An 8,635-nucleotide genomic window follows, 5' to 3' on the forward strand; every position below is an offset into this window, starting at 1 on the left:
GAAAGATGAGGATTTTGCCAGCAATTACAAAGTTTATGACATCTAGCTACAGCTGTGATTCCTAGTAGCTGAGACATGACCCAACACTGGAATGTTGCATGATGTCACCAGAGGAAGTCTTGAAGGTGCTGGCATCAACGTGGGGGACACTGGAACATAAGAGGTTAAAAGACGGTTTGGGGGATTCGCTCCCACCTGGCAGTCCCTTCCTGTCTGTCTAAATCACCAGGACACTTCCCGTCAATGCCATGGCTGACAGACATCTACTGGGTTCTCTGTAAAGCAATGTAGGTTCCATACTGGGCCTCAGTTACCAGGGAGAAAGTGGGTTTATAAATGCCTTTTAAATCCATACAACACACTCTCTTGCATAGAGAGAGCAGCAAAGCTACTCAGTTGCCTAGTGAGTTGATCTCTGATCAGGGAAGGTTGCCATTTCTTCATTGTCCAAATCAGAGGGTGCTGTGGTGTGCAGGCTTCTTTTCATTCCAGCTCATCCCACACTCCGGCTGCCCCATTCCCATTCAGTTTGAACCACAAGTAGTGGAGAGCTAAAAGCTTAGTTGCTTGTAACAGTAATATAAATCTGGATAATTTGGATTTCTTTTAAGTTTGCTTTACGGTATCTTTTTTATACCTCTTTATTGTTTATCATGACAATAGTGCAAAGAGCATTAAGTTTCTGTCAGTTTCAATGGAATTCATCAACATTCTTGCATTGCAGTTATATTTTAGTACTGAAATCCATAGGAGTTCTGGTTAACATTGTCTACATTGTGCTCTCAGATTTTCTCTACAATAATATTTTTATTTTTAAAAACAAGATAATACAAAAGGGATGCAAAAAAAAAAGGGGGATTACATTATATATATCAATTATTATATATGATTGGGTATATGAAACAAACTATTTCTCCCCAACATCCTCTTCATTATAATTTTAAAGACATTTCCTATAAAATATTATCATATTTCAAACACTTTAAATTTCAAATTTCATGTTTTACGACTATATAATTTCATCAGTATTTTGTTACATATTTCATTTCTACATACTAGCTATAGCTGCACTTGCTTATACTTTTATATTCAAAACTTATTCACCATCTGCTTCTACATTGTACTACATTTACATGCATTTTAAAACTTTGTTGTTCTAAATTTGTCACCTGCTTACTTAATAAACACTGCATCTCTACTCAAATTTGGAAACTGATGTGCTCCCAGTTTTCAAAGGAGAATAATTACTGATTATTCTATCTTGATTTTAGTTATATTTAAATTATTCTTAATAATGGATTTGACCCACTTATGTTGATTTGCTTTGCTTTAAATGAGAAAGTAAAGTGTAGGCTTCAAATGCTGATCATTGTTTAATTGTATCTGGATCTTGCTCCTCAGGATGACTGCACTTGTATATTCTCAAGATTTTGAGCATCTATTTGTTGATCTCTTGGGTAGGCCAGCTTTAAGCGGCTGACGTATTTGATACAATCTCATCAAATCAAAATAACAAAACCAGCTTTTGAAGTAAAAGGAGAGATTTTTCAAGAGGAAACTTTTGGTGTGTGATTTTATTTTAGGAACAAGATAATTACAGAATTATGATGACAAAAAATTTAGCAAGGGAATGGGGAAAATTTGGATGCTTCTCAGCACCAAGCCAATGAATGTCCTCGTCTTATAAGAAACTAGTGACCCAAGACTCTTTGGAAATATGGTAGATATGTAGTTTTATTTACTTGTTTTAAAATTAAACCTCCTTAATATGGAAGGCTGATCCAGGCAACAGCAAAGGAGAAAGTCACTCTCCACTGGCTCCGATTCTCCGAAGATGTACAGGTGATGCCGATCCTGGGAAAACTGGATAGTTATAAGCCTGTATGTAAAAGTAGCGTCTATCTTTGCTTCCCTTTTAACAAGATTAGTCTTGCTTTTCTCCTGCTCTTTATGCAGCTGTCCAGTGGCCACCTCTTCACTCTCATGCTAATGTGATTTAGCTGGGCATGGGGACCATAGTGGGAGATACTGTCACAAAGATCTCTTCTTACTTGAGTGCACCTCTTTCCTGAAAGCAGCATCTTGTGTCCGTAGTCACAGGGGGCATTGTTAACCCAAGGATTCAAACAGAAAGGGATATTTTACGATCCTCCCCATAAAACCTGATTCAAGGAGACATTCAGGAAAGAAACAGGCAGAAGACAGATGTGTTTCCTATCGCAGATGCTGGAGGAGGGTCCCTTGTTCGGCGTGTGGAGTGACTTTTTATGGTACCCCCACAATACAAATGCTATTATTTACACTGTTTTAAAAGATGCCCAAGTCAAATATGGATCGTCATTTATTGCCGGATGAGTTCACCACCATCTTTAACATGTTTACTCGGACGTAAATCCCATTTGTTTCAAGGGGACTCGCTTCCAATTAAGGAACTAGGAACTAGGGACTAGGAAGATAGCAATAGAAATCCTGTTAACATCGTGGATGTTGTGAAACCTCTGGAACTAATTATGCAGGGAGTTGTATTTTTGGAAATGAGAAAAGAGTAATTGGCATTGTTTTCTTTAAGATTTGAAAGGGACATTCAGCTCCTTCTGATTTCTTCCCCAAAATTTCTTTCTTCCGCCTTAAAAATGTTATTTTAAACAGAATACATTTCCATGTTTGGACTTCAACTAAAGTGTTCATCATCTGCAGCGTTCTAAATCAATACTGTACAAAGCAGTTGTTTTGTAAGGGGCGACTGGCTAGGAGACTTTAAATGACAGTTGGTTTTTGAAACAGCATAACTGGAGCCTTAGCCAATGAGGCAACAGATCGCAGGCCATGTCTAATCAAAGAAATCTCAACCAGGCATGAGTTGGATTCTGAGAGCCGGATTACGCAGTTCTTCCACAACAGCAAGTCTGAAACTTCCAGCACTTCACAGACAAGGCACTGTTGAAACCAGAACTTGTCTTTCACCTGGCATTGCTTCAGATACCTGATTTGCAATGGGGTTGATTTGCACATTCAGGTAAGGTGCATCCCAAAAAGGTGAAAACAACAAAGCAAAAGGGCACAGTGCATTGAGGTACATCTTGTAAGCTTTGGCGAGATAGCATTTTTATAGCAGCTCAGTAGCTGTGCCTAGCTGCCATAAGAGAAGCCAAGCAGCATCAGCCATGGAGAGTGCTTGGATGGGAGATCACTAAGGAAGGCAGAGGCTGCTAAGCAAAAGAAGGTGATGACAAACTACCTCTGCTTGCCCGTGGCCTTGAAAACCCCATCATGGGATTACCATAAGTCTGTTCCAATTATATGAAAGATTCTTTCTTCAGATACCTTCTATTGCAATCAATACTAAAGCAAATTCACATAAACAGTAATTCAGAGGCAAGAATTAATGAAAATAAAACAAGGTGCTTTGTTATAATGTTCAAATGTACATCATTATGAATACCAGTAGTACCCAACAGGTGCCCATGGGTACACTGGTACCCATCTGCTTCCTTCTTAAAGCAAAGAGAGTCATGGCTTCCTCTACTTCCCTGGAGCTGGAGGTCCTTCAAACCTTCACTGTAGGAGCATGCTTGGCTTGAAACCTTCCAGTGTTTTATGGACCTTCTCAGAGTTTTGTGACTGGATCCATCTGCCATTGTTGTGGTCCTCACAAACGATATTCTCGAAATGCCCACTGGTTCAATGAGGTTGGGGACTTCTGATGTACACAAAGATCATAAGAGAGCATCCAAGTCTATTTTCAAGAGAAAGGGATTTTAAAGGTCTTCTCCAATGGCCCCTTTCTCCTGTCTTCACTGGGGTGTGGCTATCACTTGCTTGTAACCGTCAAACAAAGCACTAGGAAGAGTCTTCAGCAACCCTAAATTCAGGTGTTTTTCATCATTCTTCTCTTCCCCCAGTTTTTCACCTACACCAAACATGATTTATCCCTGACTGGAAGGAAAAATGCAGTCACTTTATGCCAAGGCATTCCAGGCTTTGTCTACTCTTTGTTCTTTACTATGATGGATGAGCGACATACGCATCCAAACAATTACAGCAAGGATTCCCAACCAGGGGTCCACAGATCCCCAGAGGTCCATGGTCTTTCTCCACCTGCCTTAATGGACTTAGCCACAAACTAGGGAATCGGCTGCTTCCATTGTTCTCTCCCTCCCAAGCGTGAGTTCTTATAGTTTCTGCACCTGGGAGGAGGCAGAGCCTGCATGCATACGTCTGGCTTAAAGCACCTTCTGTCTCTCCCCACCAGTCCTCCTCGAACCTGCATGTTAACATGGGTGGTGATATCACTTCTAGGGGCAGGTTACTTGGGGGGCGTGGCAGGGAGGTGTGGCCATCTGGCATCATTTCTGGGGCTCCTTGAAACCTGAAAAATTATTTCAGGGGCTCCTACATGGTCAAATGGTTGAAGTACTGTGCAAGTGAGAAAATCTGGATTAAAATCTACACTCTGCTATGATGAATCTAATTGGTGACCTTAGGACAGTTGCCATCTCTCTCTGTTTCCTACCTCGTGGGTTGTGAGGGGGTGGAACCATGGATTCTATTTTGAGTTCTTAGAAGGCACTGGATAACTACATGATGAGTACAGGAAGAATTTGTCCCCAAATCATAAGACTGGGACCCCAAGGATATGGAAGAGATTGTTAAAATGATAGTGTTTTGAATTGTCTTTTTGTGTGTGTGTGTGTGTGTGTGTGTGTGTGTGTGTGTGTGTGTGTGTGTGTGTGTGTGTTACGGTCTGTGCGCTTCCCACCCACGGCAAGGGCAAACTTCTCCTCAGGAATTTTTATTTTTGGTCCGCTGAAATCTGGTTTCTGTAGTTCCCATGAGACTGGGCCTGCGTCAGTTGTTGTGTGTGCAGAGCAGACAAAGCAGCTGCCTATGCCTTGCATTAATTATTTACTCAGGAAAAGAAAACATCCCGGTTGAAGGATCGCATGTTTTCTCTCTAGACAGGAAGAGATACGAGGAAAGAATAGGCAGCCTCTGGTCACAGGGGAACAAAGCTCCTGCCACACACACTGCAGGCCCCCCAGCTACCCCTCTTGGCCAAGGACAGAACACCGATGGGTGGACGGGCTCCATCCCCCAAATCTCCAGGAATTTCCAAACCTGGATCTGGCAACCCTTCATAGGATACATATAGCTAAGGGACTTCCTCTCTCGTTTTATGAGCTCTGGTGTTATGACAGTATCCACAAGTCCTGTGACCCTAGAACCAGTCCATCAGCTGAAGTCAGAAAGGATCAAGAACAAGGACCTTCTGGCAACTGCATCCATTACAGTTGCCAACTTGCCTGGGGAAAAATGTTTTTTCCCTTTAATAGATTTATAATATGTAAAAATGGAGGGCTAATGTTTTTCAAGTCATGGTTATAGATATCCCAAAAGGAGGAGGATGGGGGAGGCTAACTGCTTTACGTAGTTTAGTGTAGTTTCTTTTAAAATCTTTTAAGGGTAAATCCTGATGAAATTTTATCTTCCTGTGACTTTTTTGTGAGTCCTTGTCTTATGGGTGTTGTGCTGTTCTTATAATGCTATTAATATTATTATTCTGAATTTTACATGTTACGCAGCAATCTTTGATTGTTCTGAATACTGGAAAGGCTGTAGAAAAATTTCCCAATGAAAGAAACAAACATGAGACCATAGAAATTATTTATAATGTATCCATTGCTCTCTTAGCAAATTGCTTATAAATTTCTTGCCTTTACATGCAATCTGAATGATCACCAATCTGTTTTCCCATGAATCTCTGTGATCAGAAGTTACCACAGGAATTAATTTTTTTTTCTTATGTGAAACAAATTAGCTTTTTGTGTGCCGGAATGACAGGATAATCTTTTGTTTTGTTCTTCCTGAATGCGTGTTAACCTGATGGCCCATGGAAGAAGGCCAGAGGCTGAAGAAAATAAGTAGATGGAGATGCTCGAGGGAGACTAGATTAACCGTCATCCCACAGTTAAGTACTTTTAAATCCCTCTAATCTAATGGCAAAGAGTTAAGCATGTGCATCTCCAGACATGGAGGTTCCATCTAACTATCATGCCTGAAAGTAACAATAAGTAATTAGAAGAACTTCTGTTTCAATGATCTTCAAAGGAAATTACTTCCTTCGTTCTGTTCTGGTCATATCAGGACATGGAAATTAAGCACAGCAATCTGCTCCCATCCTACACAGTACACACTTTTCTTCCATGTGCATATAAATGAAACATGAGGCAGGTCTTTATTTCGAGTGGAATCTTTCTTAATGGCTTCCCATAGCCACAAGATGGCTCTGTTTGATCTCATGTTTTTCATCTTGGATGCCTGGATTTTGCTCATGATGTTGTTCAGACTAGGCCCACAGATAAATTAAATACTTGATCTCATCTAAAGACAGCATGTCTTCTTCCATGGCTCAGGTCTGAGCCCTGTTTTGATACCATTTCTGACATCAAGAATGAATAGTATGCAAAGCTCTTTCTTCATTTTATAACTCCCGCTAACATGTGAGCATTTGCAATTAGGAGAAAGGATTTCAAGACGGATTGTAGACAGAGAGAGCAGATGAAAATTGTGAGTGACCTTTACAGGATAAACATGGAAATGGCGAAAGAATTTAAAGACCCTTGTACTACCATTTTCATAGAAACATTTTGATGCATTTATGAAATCAGTGAAAATTAAACCATTCTGAGGGCTTCTTCACACCCTTGATTAGCGACTTGCTGGTCACAATCAGAGAGCTCATCATTCAACAGGTTGTTTGGATGCATCCAAATGAATTTGCATAATTTGCTTTCCCACACATTTAGACTCTCTCACATGCTCTTCCATGCCTGCTGTCCCTTCCTCTCGTTTTCAAAATGGCCATAGGTGAAGGGGGCGAATAGATTTTTAAAAACTGAGACTTAGTGCTTAGATTTTTTGTGTGCTTCTGAGGTCTGCCTATGTATGAACCTGGGTAACTGGGCTACCAGTTATGGCAGTCCCCTCATGAACAAATTTTTGCCTGAACTGGCAACACAGCATGCGATGTAGCATCTTCAATATTGGTCATTTAAAGCAGGGGTAGTCAACCTGTGGTCCTCCAGATGTTCATGGACTACAATTCCCATGAGCCCCTGCCACATGTTGACTACCCCTGATTTAAAGGATGTATCCAATTGCACAGGCATATCTAAAAATATTTAAATTCATACATTAGAGTGTTATCAGCACCAACCAAAAATTACTGAGATTATAAAGATAGTAATGTTGTAAGTAAGATGTTACTAGGAGGCAGAAGTCAAGGGGGGGAGGGACAGGGGAGGGAGGCCTAGTTCATTAATATACGAAGAGCGTTCAACTGACCTCAGCCATAAACTGGATGGAAGAACTCCATCTTGCAGGCCCTCTGGAACTAGATGAGTTCTGCCAGGGCCCTGATCTCCACAGGGAGGTTGTTCCACCAGGCAGGAGGCACAGCAGGGAAGGCCCTGGCTGTGGCTCAGACTAGGAGTATTTCTTCAGGGCCAGGGATCCTTAGCTGATTGATATGACCTGAACTGAGTGCTCTCTGGGGAATGCAAGCGGAGAAGCAGTCAATGATACGCAGGCCTAGACTGCCTAGTGAGACAGCACTAGTCATGACCAATACACTGGGTAGTGGTCTATAAGGTTGCAAAACATAATTATGAATTATTATTTCAAATAGATTGCAATCATTGTAATACCTATAGTTACAATTCAGTTACTTATGTATTTTGACTAACTGGGACGATCTGGCCCCCCTTACAGCAGCAGTAGCGAAGACCAACTAGTGCCCTCTGTCTCCCCCCCCCCCTCTAGGATGGGTTACTAAGGGGCGGTATAGATAGGTTTGAGTTTTTCACCGCATCTTGTTTTATTGCGCTTGTTTTATTATGTTTTTTAATTGTATGTATTCTTGTTGTTATGGATTTTGCCGTATGGTTTTTACTGGGGTTTTATGTCTTGTAACTTGCCTCGAGCCTCCAGGGAGAGGCAAGTAAGAAATCCAAATCATAAATAAATAACTGGCCCTTCCTGGCAACATTCTCCTCACGCTCATTTTGAGTGACTTCCATTTCCATGTACCTGAAGAAGTGTACACACACAGAAGCTAATACCCAGGACCAGGATTAAACCTCATAGGTCTTAAAAGTGCCACTGGTCTCAAACTTTGTAGACCAGGGGTAGTCAAACTGCGGCCCTCCAGATGTCCATGGACTACAATTCCCAGAAGCCCCTGCCAGCGAATGGGCATCTGGAGGGCCGTAGTCCATGGACATCTGGAGGGCCAATTATCTTGTAGTGATTAGAGCAGCCTTTTTCAACCTGTTAACAGTGGCGGAGCACCTGGAAAAAAAGTCCAGGCCTTGAGAACCCCCAGAACTGATTTCAGCTGGCCACACCCTCTGCCATGCTGCGGAAGTGACAGTACCACCTGCACCCTTTTGTTCCATCCCCCTCCCTTTATGACTGCTATTGGAGCTCTGCCTCATATAGGCCAGAAAGGAATTGAGAAGACAGCCTGGAACACGCCCCCCCCATACCATGTCAGTTCAGAACTCCCGCGGACCCCCTTCAGAGCTCTAGCAGACCCCCAGGGATCCAGAGACCCCTGGTTGGGAATCCCTGGATT

The sequence above is a fragment of the Paroedura picta genome, chromosome 6, assembly GCF_049243985.1.
Source record: "Paroedura picta isolate Pp20150507F chromosome 6, Ppicta_v3.0, whole genome shotgun sequence".
Classification (NCBI taxonomy): domain Eukaryota; kingdom Metazoa; phylum Chordata; class Lepidosauria; order Squamata; family Gekkonidae; genus Paroedura; species Paroedura picta.